The sequence below is a fragment of the Stegostoma tigrinum genome, chromosome 28 (assembly GCF_030684315.1).
Source record: "Stegostoma tigrinum isolate sSteTig4 chromosome 28, sSteTig4.hap1, whole genome shotgun sequence".
Lineage (NCBI taxonomy): Eukaryota > Metazoa > Chordata > Chondrichthyes > Orectolobiformes > Stegostomatidae > Stegostoma > Stegostoma tigrinum.
In genome coordinates this window covers 34,037,497-34,057,072 of record NC_081381.1, presented here as the reverse complement: position 1 = coordinate 34,057,072, position 19,576 = coordinate 34,037,497, and the positions used below count along the sequence as shown (strand labels likewise).

At 39.4% G+C, this 19,576-nt stretch overlaps 1 protein-coding gene and 1 pseudogene across 4 annotated transcripts in view; one reads left to right on the top strand and one right to left on the bottom strand.

Moving 5' to 3' along the window:
• The window catches only part of prdm2a (PR domain containing 2, with ZNF domain a), a 140,222-nt gene that overhangs the window by 13,217 nt on the left and 107,429 nt on the right, over positions 1 to 19,576 (top strand). The window lies entirely within an intron of this gene.
• On the bottom strand, positions 3,126 to 3,516 carry LOC125466661 (high mobility group protein B2-like; annotated as a pseudogene).

Here is a 19,576-nt window from a genome sequence, read left to right as displayed (position 1 = left end):
AGCTGGTACTTGAACCCAGGCCTTCTGCCGAGAGGTGGGGACATCACCAGTGCACCAGCAGAGCCCCAAGTGATGAAATGTATTCAGGCAAGGCTAATTGAGTTTGACTTGAGTATATAAATATGGAGATTTAGTAATCAGTGGCGGGGTCTTTTATGGTGAGTGGTGAACTGAAATAAAGAGCTTACTAACTGTGGATTTAGACAGTTATCTTTAGTGTATTATATTGGTAGCAGAGATTGATTCAAAATGTAAAGTTTTGGGATATGACAAATTCGAAAGGACATCTGGGTGGCCACCAGGAAACCATTTGGATTCATTATTCCCATATTCTCAAACCTGGGAATGTTAAGAGCCCTTGATCTATCTCACTGATCTCACGATTTCAGACTTGTATAGGGATCTTTGTATGATCTTATTAGAGTAGTCACTCAAATGCAATTGGCATTAGAGACTGTAGGAAAATCAGGATATGTAAATGATAGTGCTGTTGAGAAGGCATACGGTGTGTTAAGTTTTATTGGTAGAGGGATTGAGGTCTGGAGCCGTGATGTCATGCTGCAACTGTACAAAACACTACTGCGGCCTCACTTGGAATATTGCATACAGTTCTGGTCGCCCCATTACAGGAAGGATGTGGAAGCATTGGAAAAGGTGCAGAGGAGATTTACCAGGATCTTGCCTGGTCTGGAGCGAAGGTCTTATGAGAAAAGGCTGAGGGACTTGGGTCTGTTCTCATTGGAGGGAAGAAGGCTAAGGGGATTTAATAGTGACATACAAGATGATCAGAGGATTAGATAGGGTGGACAGTGAGAGTCTTTTTCCTGGGATGATGACGTCGGCTTGTATGAGGGGGTATAGCTGCAAATTGAGGGGTGATAGATTTAAGACAGATGTCAGAGGCAGGTTCTTTACTCAGAGAGTGGTAAGGGTGTGGAACGCCCTGCCTGCCAATTTAGTTAACTCAACCACATTCGGTGCATTTAAACAGTCCTTCGATACACGTGGATGATGATGGGATAGTGTAGGGGGATGGGCTTAGGTTAGTTCACAGGTCGGCACAACACCGAGGGCCGAAGGGCCTGTTCTGCGCTGTATTGTTCTATGTTCTATGTACTTGGTCCTCAGCTTTGGCTTTATTTTAATATATACAGCTTTGTAAACAACTGATGTTATTCTGTGGTGTGCTGTAATTGAGAAATGGGAATTTTACATGGACAACTTCTGTCATAAATATGTGTAAGATTAATGATGGAAGGAGTTAACAGGAGTGTTTTGAGCAGGAAAACCTTAACCTCATGACAATGATAGTATTATATCTTTTTAAGGTTAGCATTAATATCGTCCTTTGCATTCAAATGCAGGGAAGGAGCTAAATATTATTAGTGTTAGAGGATCCAGATTGCTCAAATTCAGTAGTTAATGACTGGTTCAGATGATTTTTTTTCACCTCTCTCCAAATGTGTACATTTACCTCTTGCCTGATTTCTGGAGAAAAGCCCGAAAGTAGAGGACGGCCTTTCAGTAGTATTCAAAAACGGTTCAACTGATAAAGGGTTTTGGAAGCCGAGAAGTGTCTCACTAATAGTAGCTGATGCTGGGTTAATTGTTGATTTTTTTAAAAATGTGAAATTGTTAAATATTAAGCAGGGCAAAATCAAATATATAGAGTCAGGCCACAAATAGCACAAACATCTGTACCTATGTTTTTAAATCCTCAGGATTTCCTGATGAAATCTTCAAGAAATCTTGCCAGTTATGCTGTTTGCAGAAGAAATGTGAACACTTGTAAATATAATTTATGTAGTCTGTTTCAATGATCATCTGATTTTAAAAAAAATTACTGACACAGACCTGTTAAAATGTCAAGTCTCGGCTCAGAATCAAGAACATTGGGTCTTAAGTTAATAAAAAAAATTCTTTTTATTTTTGAAAAGAAGTTCAAGAGCAAGGCCATCTGCGTGTTTGCAACAGAATACTTCCCCATTTGTTTTCTTTAATAATCTCCAGAAATTGAGTGAAGCATAACAGTGAATGAAATCTTTTTGCTGTGCCAACTTGAATTCGGAAAGGCAACAATGTTAGGTTATGCCAAAGCTAAATATGTGAGCTGGGATAATGTACTTGACTGCGGATTGTCTCTGGTAGTGGGAGGAACAATCTGAGATGACAAGTTAAAGCTACTTTTATAATATGAAATCAAAACAAAAAATGCTGGAAATACTCTTCTGGCAGCATTTGTGAATAGAGAAACAGAATTAACATTTTGCTTTGAGTATGACTTATTCAGAAAAGTTATTTTTTAAATATTTGTGTACTGCTGCTAGTGGCACCATCCCTAATAATACTCGCATTAGGTTTGCTGCATTTCCACAAGTTGCAAGCCAATCAAGGTTACTAATCTGATATAGTCAGCTTAGAAATATGCACAACATTTCCAGGTATTGGACCAAATGTCACTTTACCTCTAACGTGGTAAAACTGTAGTAAGATATTAGTGCACTGATGAAAATTCTTAAAATTTATATGTTGAACCCACATGTAATGAGAATTGGATGGCTGGTTTCAACTCAGCAATGAAATGTCGTGGTGATAAACCATATTCTAACTTGTAGTTTTAAAAGTTCACTCACGGATCTTGTTGGATTCAAGGTACACAGATCGGAAGTCCCAGCCAGAAATGATGAGCTCAGTCCTAGTGCAAAAAGTAGCCACAAGTGACAAGCTGATAGACATTCATGCCATTGTTTCAGACCAGTGACAAAATTGTTCAGATTGACAGCTTCCACACATGAAATTTTTTTCAATGTTTCAGTTTTATCAAGAAAAAGTATTGATTCTTAACATGATCTAACATGAAAAGTTAGCAATCATGTAGTGACAAAAAAATTCTACAAAAATCATCTGCAAAAAATTGGTATTAACTGCATGACAAAAGAAGACCTCCCTATTTAAAAAAGAGTCATCTACAAGCAATTAAAACAGTTCAGGGCCTGACCCCATGGTGCAAAAATAGAACATGAATCGTTTCTGTACAATTTCTTTCTGTCTAAGCTAAATTACAAATGAGTTCACATTTTCTGTCTTTGCAAGAAAAATAGATCACGCTTAGACACAGGTTTTTTTTAAAACACCTGGATTAATTTAATTGCTTCCTCCTGTTCTTCCTTCTCATCCACCTCTTCATCTTCATGTTCTTCATCCTCGCCGTCCTTTCTTTGCAGCTTGAATTTGGAAACCTTCTGCTGCTATCGTATTTATCCTTGGGTTGCACTGTGGACCACATTTCTCTTAGCTTCTTTGCAACCTTTCCAATGGACATTCCAGGCAATTCACTCTCGATTGTTGGATTTCTCCGAGCAGAAAATAAACATGCTGATGTGATCTCTTGGGGGCATTAGGATTCTTTTTCTTCTTATCCCCATTTTGAAGGACATAGTTCTCCATCTCCCCATCATAATGGACCTTGTTGTGCTTAGCCAGGTCTTCAATCATAGACTTCTCTTTGCTTGACATTGTATCCACCTTGTTAACTCTGTATTCACTGCTGCTAGACCAGCTGCTGCTGAGTATCTCCAACAGCTTCTGTTTGTTATTTCAGATTTCCAGTTCCTGCAATGTTTTACATTTCTACAATTAAATGCTATGGCACATAATTACTTTCTTGTCTTTTTTTATTTTAATCAAATTATTACAACCTTGTAACAGGTTGCTTGGATTGGGTTTACATATGGTGTGATTTAGTATGATTTATATGTGTCCTCTGTAATATTTGCCCAAAATTTAAAATTAATTCTCAAGTCTGCTATTCAGTAGTTAGCAGTAACACTTTGCTTTTAGTTAAAATGTGTGTACCTTGTTTAGATCTATAAGAAAAGAGTACTGCATAGATTTTAATGTCTTATTTTTGCCAAGTAATTTTAAAAATCACTTGTACACTTGGTAACGATGTAATGAAATAACTTCTTGTACCTCTGTAGTCATCGTTGGTACTGCTCCAATTAAGAGCTTGTTGCCCTTGGATCTAAAAAGAGTTGGTGCTACAACGTGAAGCCTTGTTTCTTTTTAACTGTAAATATTGCATATTAGTGTAGTATCTGGTATATGTTTGATTTAACTGAATGTTGGCTGAGAGCAAAAAAAGTATTCAATTTGATTCCTTTTGTGAGCAATAGCTTGCAATCATATTGAGCCTTTAGTGTAGTGAAATGTCCAATGGTATTTCAAATGAGCATTAGTCAGAATTTGATGTTTTAGTAATTTGTGTCAAACCTCTGTTGTTTGCTCACAAATGAAGATGATGTTTCAGACTCCTGTGGTACTATAACCAGTTTTGAAGCAATAAAGATCTATCATGAAAGGATGATCTGTATCAAAACACAACTGAGATTAATATATTTGTGGGAAAATTAATTTGAATTGTGGAAATATTTGAAACTGAGATGTTGGGGTAGGGATGATGTTGGAGATGAGGTTTTGAGGAATGCAGAGTAGAAGTAGATAGCTTTCAACGGAAACTAGATGTAGAAATGTTTACTTTTTTTAAAGAAGGTCCACCGAAAATAACTTTAAAAACATAAAGCAAAGTTATGAGAAAAGTCAGACTAAGTGAATCTAAACTAAAATTCATAGTTTCTTGCTCAGAATGGAATAAAATAAATCGTTGAACTAGTCATTTGAATTTGAAACTCATAAGACCACTATTAAAATGTGACTTGTTGAGTCAGGTTTTGCAATATTAATATTAGGTAGAAAATATTCAGGAGAGATGGGCAATATGAAAGCAGTAGTGTCTGGTATGTTAATTCATGATAATGTCATAACTGGACACTGCAAGAGCTTATGTGGAGAAGTGGTCCTAAAAGCAATCGATTTTTCAGTTGAAGTGATAACTATTAGGGGATTTATACAACTAGTTCATTGGACAGTAGGAGGGATGTTATGGATGAAATACAAGTAGAAATTGCTGGAGAAACTCAGGTTTAGCAGCATCTGTAAACAGAAAACAATTAACGTTTCAGGTCCGGAAACCCTTCTTCAGAACCCTTCTCTTTCTATACATGCTGCCAGGCCTGTTCAGTTTCTCCAGGAATTTCTGTTTTTGTTCAGAATTCCAGCATCTACAGTTTTTTTTGTTATGAAGCCTGTATGTAAGTTGAGGAGGCATGTGTTCATAATGAGTCATGATATAGGAGATTTTGATATTTCAAAGATAGGTTGAGGTAGGAAAATTACTTCAAAATGAAAAATATTTTGCATTGTGTTTAGGGTTTGTTTTGCTCCGTCAACCTATTGCAATTAAAACAAGAAAGAATGTTTTTGTTAATCCGGAGAATGAAGTTGAGTAAATAGCATGTATAAAAGTTGATAAACAGTTAGAACAAATAACTAGGTTAGATGAACAATTAGGATGGCAATTAGGTCTAGTGAAACATGTGAAAAAAATTGCAGATAAAGATATTTGAGTGAAAACAAAAAATGATATAGACTTGATTGTCCAAATTTCTTTTTTCAAATTCTGATAAAATGGATTCTTAGCCATGTAAACAGATGGAAATATTGACTAATAGAATGAATCAACAGTGAGAAATATTAATACAGATGATGAAATTAAATCATTTCAAAGGAAAAAGGGTAGAATATCAATGGTAAGTTAAAGGGTTTCATGTAATCGTAGATGGTAAAAATGAAAATTATGACATTTCAAGATGAGCAGGGAAACCTTCAATAAAAATAATAGGAGCAAAAATGGGCAAAAAAATGAAATTGCAACTACAGGTAACTGCCTAAATTTGGTTATCTAAAAGCTGTCAATGTTCACAAACTAGACATTTGAGCTACCACGCATGAATTTTTAATATTGCTAGTTAAGTAAAATAAATGCTTGTTGGGCTAGAAGTTGATGAGCACACTGACCAGCTATTGGCTTTGAGCTCAAATCTTTTTCCTGTGCTAAAAGTGGCCGTTCTGATCTCAACCATCCTATTCAAATATCAGTATCCTCCAAAATCTGGCATGGACTTATTCTTGAGATTGCCAATTTCGAGACTCTGCACTTGTATAGACACCAAGACAAAAAGTTAATTACTACTTTTCCTTCTGATGTAAGAATAAAGCTGTTAAAATGGTGGCAAGCTTTTGTAAATGAAAGGCACCAATTCAAGATTTTGCCTCAACTTTCAGAGAGGATGCTAAATGTCGGGGATTTTTAAAATCAGAAATGGAATAAGACTGTAACTGGAGATTAGCATTTAAAAGAGAAATTATTCCAAAGAAGTTGCTAAAATTTAAACTAGTGAATGACAGCACCAGAGAGTTTACGACTGTACCTAAAAGGAATTTGTATAAAAAGCATCATTTACACTGACTATAATTTTCCAACGTTTGGTTAAAGGAAGATTTATGCCAGAAGCATGGATTGATGACCTATGTGATACTGTTTGTAAAGGCTGTTTGAACAAACTCAGAAATTGTTGATTAATCATCCTTCTTTGGAAGTAAATGGGAAGTGTGTATGAGAGAGGACAGAATGACTGAGTACCCTTCATTCAGAATTCAGTTTTTTTTTGTATTCAATTATGGGAGGTGGGCATTGCTGGATGGCCAGTATTTATTGCCCATTCCTAGTTGCCCTTGGTGACACTGAACTACCTTTTGAGCTATTGCCATCCATTTGCTATACCTTGACCCAAATTGCCCTTAAGAGGGGAATTTCCAAGATTTTGACTCAGCGACAATGAAGAACTGGCGATTATATTTCTAAGTTAGGATGGTGAGTAACTTTGAGGAGAATTTGCAGGTGGTCGTGTTCCCATGTTTCAGCTGTCCTTGTGCTTACAGGTGGAAGTCATTGTGGGTTCGGAAAGTGCTATCTAAGGATCTTTGGTGAATTTCTGCAGCGCATCCTGTAGATAGTACACACTTCTGCCACTGAGTGTTGATGGATGTTTGTGTATGTGGTGTAAATCAAGTGGACTGCTTTGTTCTGGATGCTATCAAGTTTCTTGAGTGTTTGTTGGAACTACACTCATCCAGGCAGGTGGAGAGTTTTCTATCACACTCCTCGCTTGTGCCTTGTAGATATGGGCAGGCTTTGTGGAGTCAGAAGGTGAGTTACCTGCTGCAGTGTTCCTAGCCTCTGACCTACTCTTGTAGCCATTGTGTTTGTGTTGTGAGTTTAGTTAAGTTTCTGGTCAATGATAACCCCAGGATGTTGATAGTGGTGGGAGATTCAGTGATGGCATCACCATAAAATGTTTGGGGTGGTGGTTAGATTTTCCTTATTGAAGATGATCATTGCCTGGTATTTGTGTGGTGTGAATGTGACTTTCCACTTGACAGTCCAAGCTGGATATCGTCCAGACCTTGTTGCATTTCAACATGGCCTGCGTCAGTGTCTGAGGAGTCACGAATGGTGCTGAATATTGTGCAATCATCGGCGAACATCCCCGCTTCTAACCTTATGATAGAGGGGAGGTTATTGCTGAAGCAGTTGAAGATGGCTGGGCTTAGGACACTACCTTGATGAACTCCTGCAGACATGTCCTGGAGCTGAGATGACTGACATCTAACAACTGCATCCGTCTTCCCAGGTATAACTCCAATCAGTTAAAGTTTGCTCCCAGATACCCATTGATTCCAGTTTTGCAAATGCTCCTTGATACCACACTTGGTTGAATGCAGCTTTGATTTCAAGATACGTCACTCTCACTCACCTCTCAAATTCAGCTGTTTTGTCCATGTTTGAACCAAGGTTGTAATGAGTTCAGGGTCTGTGTGGCCCTGGCAGTACCCAAACTGGGCATCATTGAACAGCTTATTGCTGAGTAGCTGCTGCTTGAAAGCACTGAAAGCCTTCCATCACTTTGCTGACAGTTGAAAACAGTAATTGGCCAGGTTGTATTTACCCTTCTTATTATGTGCAGTTTCCCCACATTATTTGCTCTATACCAGTTTTGTAACTGCACTGCAATTGCTTGGGTCAAGGATTGGCAAGTTCTAGTGCACAATTCTTCAGTACTATTGCTGGGAAACTGTCAGGGCTCATAGCCTTTGCAGTATCAAGTGCCTCCCGACCATTTCTTGTTGTCACGTGAGGCCAATTGAACTGGCTGCAGACTGGTAACTGTGATGTTGGGAACCACTGGAAGAGTCTGTGATGGATCACCCACTTGGAACTTCTGGCTGAAGATTGCTGTGAAGGCTTTAGCCTTATCTTTGCACTGTTGTGCTGGCCCCTTCCTTCAGTGAGGGTAGGGATATTTATGGAGTTGTCTCCTCTATGAGTTGTTGAATCATCCGCTATCATTCAAAACTGGCTGTGGCAGGACTGCAGAGCTTAGATTTGATCTGTTGGTTGTGGGTTCACTTAGCTCTGTCCATCACTTGCTGCTTACCCTGTTCGCATACGAGTAGTCCTGTTTGGTAACTTCTTCAGGTTGACACCTCATTTTTAGGTAAGCTTGCAGTTGCTTCTGGAATGCCCTCCTGCATTCTGCATTGAACCAGGATGGATCCCTGGCTTGATGTTCATATTTGAATGGAGGAATATGATGGGCCGCAAGGTTGCAGATTGGAGTCCAGTGCTGCTTTTAATGACCCACAGCATCTCATGGGTGGCCAGCCTTGAATTGCTAGATCTGTTCAAAGCCTGTCCGATTTAGCATAGTGATTGTGTAACAACACAATGCGAAAATAGGACTTTGTCTCCACAAGGACTGTGCGGTGGTCACTTTACTGATACTGTCATGGACAGATGCATCTGCAGTCAACAGATTGGTAAGGATGAGGTCAAGGACATTTTTCCCTTTCATTGGTTTTCTCATCACCAGCCAAAGACCCAATCTAGCAGCCATATCCTTTAGGACCTGACCAGCTCGTTCAGGAGTACTGCTGCCGAGTTACTCTTGGTGATGGACATTGAAATCCCAGAATACGTTTTGCGCCCTTGCCACCTTCACTGCTTTTTCTACGTGTTGTTCAGCATGGAGGAGTACTGATTTATCAGCCGGGGTGGGGATGATATTTGGTAATCAGCAGGAGGTTTCTTTGCCCATGTTTAACCTGAATCCACAAAACTCCTGGGGTCTGGAGTTAGTGTTGAGGACTCCCTGTCGACTCCCTCCTGACTGTAGACCGCTGTGCCACCTCTTCTTCTGTGCCTGTCCTGTTGATCAAGCTGCTGCATGACTATTCCATGAGGCAGGTCTTCCAATTTTGGCACTAGCACTCAGGATGTTAGTAAGGAGGACCATACAGAGTCAACAGGCCTGTTACTGCCATTGTCTTTTCCACTGCTTAGTTCAGTACCATGTGTTCTGTTTTGTTTAATTTCTTTATTGAGACTTAGTAGTGATACAGCTGAGTGGCTTGCTAGACCATTTCACAGGACAGTTGAGAGTCAACCACATTGCTCTGGTTCTGGACTTACCTGTAGGTCAGACCAGGTGAGGATCACAGATTTCCTTCCTTGAAGGATATTAGTGAGCTAGATGAGTTGTCACGACGATTGACAATGGTTTCATGGTCGTCAGTAGATTTTTTTTCTCTTAAATTCCAGAATTTTTTGATTGAACTCAAATTCCACCATCTGCTGTAGCAGGATTTAAACCCATGTTACTGGAACATTAACTGAGTTCCTGGATTAATAGTCTAGCAATAATACCACTAGGCCATCGCCACCCGTAACTGAGTCAAATTGACAACGTACAACTTTGTCTCCATAAGGACATTACAGCGCTCACTGCCAGACACGCTGTCATGGACAAGTGAATCTGCTGCAGGCAGATTCAGGAGGATAGGTCAAGTATGGTTAGACCTTAATCGGTTCCTCAACACCTGCCTACTAGAGAGCAAGTCTAGCAGCAAAAATTTAGGACACGACCAACCTGGTCAGTAGTTATACTCCTGCACCACTCTTGGTGATGCACATTGAAGAATCCTATCCAGAGTACATTGTTCAAACTTGCCACCCTCAACTGCTTTCTCCAAGTGGTGCTCAGCATGGAGTATTGTTTCAACAACCAAATTTGGTTATCAGCAGAGGTTTTCTTGCCCATGTTTGACACAATGTCATGAGATTTCATGCAGTCCAGCTTCAGTATTGAGGACGTTCAGGGCAATTCCCTCTTGATTATATACTGAAGCTACCACTTCTGCTGGGTCTGTCTTGCCAGTCGACTATGACATAGCTAGGGATAACAATTGACTTGTCTGTGGCATAGTCATACTCACAGAATCATACGTTAAAGAAAATGTCAGGATGTTTGCTTGACTAGTCTGTGAAATAGGTCTCCCGATTATGGTACTAGTCCCCAGATGTTGGTGGAGAGGACTTTGCAGTTCAGCAGGACTGTCTTCACCGTTATCGTTCCTGGTGCCTAGGTCGATGTTAGATAGTCTCTGCTGTATCATTCCTTTTTGAGACTTCTTCATGGTTTGATACAACAAAGTGACTTTCTAGGAAACTTAAGGAGACAGTGACGAGTCAGCTACATTTCTGTGGGATTGGAATCACATATGTAGGGCAGACCAAGTCAGAATGGAAGACTTGCTTGCCTAAAATACATTGGTGAATCTGTTGTATTTTTTAAAAACCTCCATAAATATGTTTAAAAAGCAAACTACACCATCTGCCATGGTGGCATATGAGCTCAAGCCCCTGGAACATTCCCTGGGTTTCCTGGATTACTCATGGAAAATGTGATTTGCATGAGTGGATCATATTCAGATTCCATATAATGGATCAGATTATGTGGCATCTATAGAAAAATAACATCCAAACTTCCAGCTATATCAGGGACTAATGTCTGCATTTCAACTATTTTAGATGTGCACCTCAACAAGCCATTCAAGGATCATGTTCATTGAGTAAGATAGGCGGTGGGTTAATGCACAACAAACTTTCACAAAGAGCGGAAATGTGCACGCTGCCTACTTTGTGTTTTGTGTAATTTTAAATCCTCTAATCAGAGAATGCTACTTATGCACAAACTGTTATCAGATTGTTCAATGAATACACAATATTCAAATCAATAGCTGGAGAACATGATTACTTCAAGAAGGGGTGATTTTGAAAATAAAGCTCCACAGTAGGACTTGGCCAAAGTAACTCAGAATGAGATTCATTTAACTCTCGGTCAGATGCTTGGATAATGATGAGCTTGTCAGTTTTATTACACAAATCTTAGTTCATTGTTTAAATGTTTTAGGATATGCCTTTTAGTTTTAAGCCTTCAAATTTTAACTGTGGATAAGTGGGGCATTCACTTGAGAAACTAACGAGCAATTCTGATCTAAATGCAAGTTTTAAAAAAAAGCTTAAAAGGTACCCTGTGTTTGTCTTAGAAGATGTTACAAATCCAGCTCATGTTAATTGAATGAGCCAGATTTCAGAGTGAAACTTACTCGATAGGAGATAAGTTTTTTGTTTTTACAATTTAGTTTGGTGGTCAGTCACTGAACATATCCGTATTTAAGCAAAAGAGCATATGTTTATTACACAAACGAAAACAAAAAGATATTTTCAAATTGTCATAATTATATATATGTTATCATAAACAGCAAAAAGAAAGACCTTGACTTTTTTTTTCAGCAATATTCTTTGGAGAAACTCAACCACAGTGAAATGTCACTCCTATCTTCACTGTAAAATTTCTTGCTCAGTTGTTAAGGATGCATTCGTTTCCTTTCAATGAATTTTTCTGTGCAGGAGATCCATTGAAAGTCAAGCACATTTTTCAAAGAATCCATAGAATTCCTACAGTGTGGAAACAGGCCATTTGGCCCAACAAGTCCACACTGACCCTCAGAACATTAGCATAAATGCACTCAGCTTCAAAAAGAGACAGCTAATGATCCAGAACCAAACAACTGTGACAAGTTATCATAGAAGGATGACCAGGCATTTCAGGTACTTTTTAGCAATGCGCAGATGAAATAGGAGTCTCGAGAGGTATGATTTTAGTGGGAAATTCGCTTGTACCTGGAGCGGTTTGCTGAGACATGCATGTCTTGTGTAATTATGACAGTGGCCATAGAGTAAACAGGAAGGCCTAGCATGGGGTATTCTGTATTGTCAAAGGATCAAAAAGGGTATGTTGAGAAGACACTGAAGTAGTGCAAGGTATGCTGACCACAGCAACACAAAGAACTGCTCAGCCCTTGTAAGATTCTGCCAATCACTTGTTCCAAGGTTGTAACGCATTTATTCACCATAAATGGCAATGATTCTGTCCTTGTCACTGCTTTTGCAGACTTCCAATCGTTGGATTATTGAAGGACGTTCAACGCACCCATGGCAGACACAGTGAGTGTCAATTTAGAACACCTGAAGTGATCATGTCTGTCAAGGGGCCACATTTTTTAAGTTTATGCCAAATGGGGCATTAAACCACTTGTCAGCTTCACCATATTTTCTTGGATCCAAGGTGAAACAGTTCATTTGGTCAATGCGTTTAACCTGGAGCTCAGAGCAACCAAACAGGATCTTTGTGTTGCTATGCCACACCTAAGGTCTACAGCATTTAATTTGAGTTTATTGTCACCAGTGGCTATCACATTTGAAAGACAAATTAGGATTATCCTGGCAAGCCATGGTCTGTCCAAGTTTCAGAAATACAAGACAAAACTCCTTGAAAACAAGCGAGTATGAAGGTGGTATGTGATTGATATGTAGGTGCAGAACTGCCTAATCCACATGTAGGATAGAAAGTAGGATACAGAGTCATATATCCCACCCAAAGTCAGAACACATAATGGAAAAACGGAAGCCAACTCGGGGAATTCTACAATATCTTAAAAAAAACTTCTGTGTGGCCTATGCACAAGTTGAGTATTAAGGTATGAAAGGTCATTATGACAAAATAGAACAAGCAAGAGACCAATGTGCACACAAATTGAGACTAGGTAAGTGTGAAGCCCGAATGTCTGGAATGTTATACTATCGCAAGATCTAGAAGTTTGTCATATCATCTAAATGTTGCAGACTTCTAACCTATTTAAACTCAGAAATTATACAATTATTGTTTCTTTGCAAAGAGCCTTGCAACCACCTAACCTATTTGTATTTTTGTTCAACATACATAATCTCATCATGGCTGGGGGAGAAGGGAAGCACAGGGATTTTCTTTTACTTCTGCTTTGAGTTCAGATTATCAGGGTGACAACCAGATGACCAACAACTGTGAGGAGCCTATCTGGTTGTCAGCATTCTAAATTAAGGATTTGGATGTAAATTTCTCTGTAACTATGAGTTTCTGTTTAGTATATCTGTTTGAGATTCTCAGAAAATTGAACCAGCATTACTTACCTATCTAATTACAAGAAAGATCATTTGAAGGAAAGCAGCACAGAAATATGAAAAGCGGGGAGGCTGGGTGGTAATTATTTTGTTTGCTACAATAAAATTAATGGAAACATGCTTACAATTAAACAAAGTTTCATTGTGAAAAGATGGCAGTGAAAGGGTTAAACTTTCTGCATTGTAACAAAGGAGGTGGTTAAACTTCCTGTGCAGCCTGATGAATCGGGCAGATGGAGAAACAGAATGGTTTTGTATACTGAATAGGATGGCACCATACTGTGCGCTGGGGTGCAAAACAACAGGCTTGCCTAGGTTTTCTACAAAATTTTGTTGTCTCCCAGGTACTTAAGCTCGCTTTGTTTTTGTCATTGCAAACTGCATTGTCTGTCTTTCTGTGGTATAGAGCTAAGGCTTCGTAGTCAGAAAAAATTACGCTTTGCTTGAGGCTTGGCATTGCCTGCAGTAAGTAGGGCAGGATGCCTGCTCATGATGAATATGCGCTAAACTTTTACCATGTGCAAATTACTATCAAATATACTATCTTATATAAGCTGTCCAGTGAGAAACTGAGCTATACAAAACTGAAATGTCCCAATTTGTGTTAGCCTGTCTCAGCCAGAGCAACAATGGGGCATTACCATTGGCCTTTGTATCTTTAGATGAAGAAAAGCAAAATTTAGAGCTGTCATTTCTATTTGCTATCCAGTAACTCTTGAGGCATTTGATGAGGACAGAGTAGGCTCAGCAAGGTGATAGTCTCTTTGAATAGTTTGGCAATGCTTACTGTCAAAGCCTGTATATATGAACATGACAGTTTTTTGCACAGTTCACTTTGTGCTTGCAGAACGGAGTCTACTGAACCATCCATGAACAAAGGGAAAACTTTTATTTCAAAAATTATGCAAATGTGTTTTGGTGATTCAGAAGTGAAATTATGAGGTTGCGTTTCATTTTTTAAGATGGAAGCTTAATTGTTTTAAGTTTCCTGTTGGTGAGCTAAAGTCAATTTTCAATTAATGCAGCATAGCAATATAACAGTAATTTGAGAACACCTACTTGATAATAGCCTGTAGTTAGAAGAAAATACCTTCTGCAGTTTCTTCTTTGTGATGCAGAGATCATTTTGGGGAGGTGCTTCTCACTCTTGGTGTTTGATTTTTTTTTGACTAATACCACATGGTTGGTTTAATTTGTTGTTTGTAGTGAAGTACAACATCCTATATCTCAGAATTAGTCCATTTCTTCCCCAGTAAGGTATACTTTAACTGATAGCTTGATTTATGTCCAATATGGGAAATTGTATTATGGACCAGATCAAGTCCCCTAAAAGTACACCTAGGAGATAGCATAGACCCTAACTTTTTTTAAAATCTTCTTTAAAGGCAAGTGTAAAGTACTGCATTCTAGGCGTAATTTGATTGGCTCAGTACTAGGCTTTAAGCAAAACACACTTTATTCTTAGAACCCAATTAACATATAAACAAAATAAGAATTGGCAACCTTTAACCCTATTGAAATACTTAATAAAATACAATATTATTTAATTAGTAAACATCAACTGTTCCAATACAGTAGCATCCCATAAACATACCCACAGCAAAGGCAAATTCAGCAAGACAGATTTGCCTCATCTGCTATCTCCCTTCTAGCCCAGAAGAAAGGAAAACCAAAAGAAACAATATAGCAGCAGAGAGAGAACTCAAGCGTTGTGCTGCAACAGAGAGAGTCTGGGGGCGTTCTGGCGAAGTTTGCCGATGATACAAAGATAGGTGGACAGGCAGGTAGTACTGAGGAGGTGGGGAAGCTGCAGAAAGATTTAGACAGTTTAGGAGAGTGTTCCAGGAAATGGTGGATGAAATTCAATGTGAGTAAATGTGAGGTTTTGCACTTTGGAAAAAAGAATACAGGCATGGACTATTTTCTAAATGGTGAGAAAAATTCACAAAGCAGAAGTATTAAGGGATCTGGGAGTGTTGGTCCAAGATTCTCTAAAGGTTAATTTGCAGGTAGCGTCCGTAATTAAGAAAGTGAATGTAATGTTGTCGTTTATCTCAAGAGGGTTGGAATATAAAAGCGGTGATGTGCTTCTGAGGCTTTATAAAGCTCTAGTTAGGCCCTATTTAGAATACTGTGTCCAATTTTGGGCCCCATACCTCAGGAAGGGCATACTAGCCCTGGAGCGTGTCCAGCGGAGATTCACACGGATGATCCCTGGAATGGTAGGTTTAACGTATGATGAACAGCTAAGGATCCTGGGATTGTACTCTTTAGAAGGTTGAGGGGAGATCTAATAGAAACTTACAAGATAATGTATGGTTTAGAAGGGGTGGACGCTAAGAAGTTGTTTCTGTTAGGCGGGGAGACTAGGACCCGCGGGCGCAGCCTTAAAATTAGAGGGGGTAAATTTAAAACTGAAATGAGACGACATTTCTTCAGCCAGAGAGTGGTGGGCTTGTGGAATTCATTGCCATGGATTGCAGTGGAGGCTGGGACATTGGATGCCTTCAAGGCAGAGATCGACAAATTCTTGATCTCAGAAGGAATCAACGGCTACAGGGAGAGTGCAGGGAAGTGGAGTTGAAATGCCCATCAGCCATGATTTAAATGGTGGAGTGGACGTGATGGGCCGAATGGCCTTACTTCCACTCCTATGTCTTATGGTCTTATCTGTCAGCTTTAATTGCCAACTTGAAATCCCAACTGAAAAGCAAAACTAAAGCCATGAGTCTGTCTGAGCCTAACTCCAGCCATTCACGCTTCCTTTGCCTAATTTTCAAAACACAGCCCAGGAGCTCAAAGCTGTTTACCCACTGCTACTGAAGCAGACATTCGAGCAGCGCTGTAGCAATACCTCTCTGCAAGAGAAACAGCCCAGAATGAGTCTCTCTTGAAGGCACAGTATTGTTTTAATTGAGTCAGTGCTTTTCTATTGTATGCCAATCTCCTGCCTCAGTCAATTCCTTACATTTTTTTCTTCCAGCTATTTAAAATCTGTAAGCATAAAAAATAATCTGATGGTGACCAACTATTCTCTTTAATGCATTTCACTTACGTCATCATTTGTGAACCTGGGCAATGAGTGTTCGCAAGACAGTTGCAGTGTGGGAATAATACTGACAGGCCTGATCCTGTCATCCCTTCTTTTAAAAGAAAAATCATTCATGAGATGGAAGTGTCAATAGCAAGTCCAACCTTTGTTGACCATGCCTAATTTCCATGAAGGTGCTGAGCCACTGTCATGAGCTATTGTAGCCTGTACTTTTGCTCCTGCATATGCTTCTGTGGATGTAGTAGTACATCCATGGTGCTATTAGGTATGGAGTCCTGAAATTTTAACCAACTGCCATGAAGGAGCAATAATTTATTTCCAAGTTAGGGTAATGTTTCATTTGGAGGGGTATCTTTCATGGTGTTCCCATGTGTCAGCTGCCATGTGGATTTGTAAGTGGCAGAGTTTATGATTTTGGATAGTTCTTAAGTGAATCCTCAGAGTTGCTGCAGTGCATCTTGTAGATGGTACATACTGCTGAAAATTTGACACCGAGGAACTGTCTGTGGAGCCTTTTTGTAGCTCTGAGTTATGGTTGTATTAAATCTTTTAAAAGAAACTAAAATAAATCTGTTTACACAATTTAACATCATTCTTTAAAATGTTCACATTGTGCTCCATTCACCCTACTGATAGGGGATTTCAACTTCCCCAGTATTAACTGGGATAGACCAAATGTGAAAAAGCTTAGAAGTGAGAAAATTCTTGAAATGTTTACAGAAGAGCTTTTTAATCCACTATGTAAAATGCCTTACAAGGAAGTGGGGGTATGGAGGTGGTGACACTGTACTTAAGTTTGGGGAACAAAGCTGGACACGTTCGTAGGGAAGCAATTTAGTGCTAGTGAATGTAACTTTGTCCTTGATATCAGAGATAATACGAACTGCAGAAACTATCTAAAAGTTTAATTTTTTGAGATGGTGACGCAGTGTGTCGATGAGGATAGTGCAGTGATGGGCTTTTGACAAGGTGTTGCATGAGAGTCTGTTCAAATGTTAAGAATCACTTGGATCCTGAGCAAATTGCTTAACTGAATCCAAAATTGTCTTTGTAGTAGGAGTCAGAGTCTGCTGGTTGAAGATCAGAGATAACGGGAACTGCAGATGCTGGAGAATCCGAGATAACGAAGTGTGGAGCTGGATGAACACAGCAGGCCAAGCAGCATCTTAGGAGGACAAAAGCTGACGTTTCAGGCCTAGACTCCCGAAACGTCTGCTTTTGTGCTCCTAAGCTGCTGTTTAGCCTGCTATGTTCATCCAGCTCCACACTTTGTTATTTCTATAACTTTGTCCTTCTCCATGATCATCTTAAATTTTCCAATGTTGGGCCAAAAAGAAGGGTTCTGTATTGGGGGAAAGGCTGATTTTGAAGTGGTAAGACAGGATTTGGCCAAAATGGATTGGAAGCAACTTGTAGGAAAATATACATCAGTACAGTGGGAGTCATTTAAAAATGAGACAGTGAATGTACATGGCCAACATGTTCCTGTTAAGGTGAAATGGGGAGTAAACAAGTCCACGGGACCTGGGATATTGAGAAATGTACAAGTTTGGATAAAGCAAAAAAGAAAAGCTCCTGATAGTATTTGAGGGCCACAAGCTGTGGAAGCTAGATGAGTTTTGAAAGTGCAGTGGGTTACTTTTTTTTAAAAAAAGTTATTAGGAAAGCAAAAAGCAGGCATAAAAAACTTTGCCAGGTAGATAAAGGCTAATCCAAAGGAATTTTATATGCTTATTAGAGGAAGGAGGATAACTGAGGAACAGATTACATCCATTGAGGACAAAAGTGACAATCTGTATGACGATCTAGCAGATGGTTGAGATTTTAAATGATTACTTTGCATGTTTATTTACTAATGTAAAGAATGATGCAGGCTTAGAAATCATGGTGGGGCAACTTTGATAAACTTGAACAAAGTAGCATAAAGAAGGAAGAAGTATGAATGGTTTAAACAGACTTAAGATTGAATAAACTACTAGGCCCAGATGAGATGTATCCCAGCTGCTATAGGATGCAAGGGAATAGATTATAGAGACCTTAAAGTTCACATCCTCTCTGGACATTGCAGAGGTGCTAGAGGATTGGAATAAAGCTAATATTTGGTGGGGCAGAGGTGGTAAGATTTTTGAGGCACAGACTTTTATCTCCTGAGACTATGATTAATCAAGATGCTAAGCATGGCTTTGTTAGGGGGAGGTCATGTCTAAAGCTTTAATTTTTTGAGGAGGTGACAGGGTGTCGGTGAGGGTAGTGCCGTGTTGGGCTTCAGTAAGGCTTTTGACAAGGTGTTGTATGAGAGTCTGTTCAGAAGTTAAGAATCACTCGGATCCCGAGCAAATTGGCTAACTGAATCCAAAATTGTCTTTGTAGTAGGAGTCAGAAGCTGCTGGTTGAAGATCAGAGATAATGGGAACTGCAGATGCTGGAGAATCCAAGATAACAAAGTGTGGAGCTGGATGAACACAGCAGGCCAAGCAGCATCTTAGGAGGACAAAAGCTGACGTTTCAGGCCTAGACCCTAGGCCCGAAACGTCAGCTTTTGTGCTCCTAAGATGCTGCTTAGCCTGCTGGTTGAAGTTTGTTTTTGTGACTGAAAGCCTGTGCTCAGTGCTGTTTGTAGTGTACATTATTGATTAGACAAATATGTAGGGGTTTGATCAGTAAATTCACAGACAGTGCTAAAATTGATGTGGTAAATGGTGTGAAGGAATGTTTTAGACCACAAAAAGATAGAGACAGGCTGGTCAGCTGGCAAATGGAGTTTAATCCTGAAAAGTATGAAGTGATGCATTTGAGGAGGTCTGATAGGACAAGGGAGTGCATGATAAATGTTCCTGGATAATACTGAGGATTAGTGGGACCTTGCTGTGCATAAAGCATTGATTCTTGAGTGCAGCAGGATAGGTGGATACAGTGGTTAAGAAGGCATGTGGGATATGCTGTGATTAGCTGTACATCTAGGAATCAGATTAGTGAACTTTTCATAAAATGCTTCTTATGTTCCTCCTTAAATAAGGAGATCAAAACATGGTACTTGCTCGAGGAACAGCAGCACCAATACCTTGTTATGTTATAGTAAGACTTCCCTAAGGTTTGTTTTCGTCCCCCTTGTAATTGAGACTGCAATCTGTTTGGCTTCCTAATTATTTGCTAGAATTACTAGCACCTCAAGGAGCAACATCTGCTTTTAGGTTGAGTGTCCTCTGGGAAGAGGAATTGTGTTT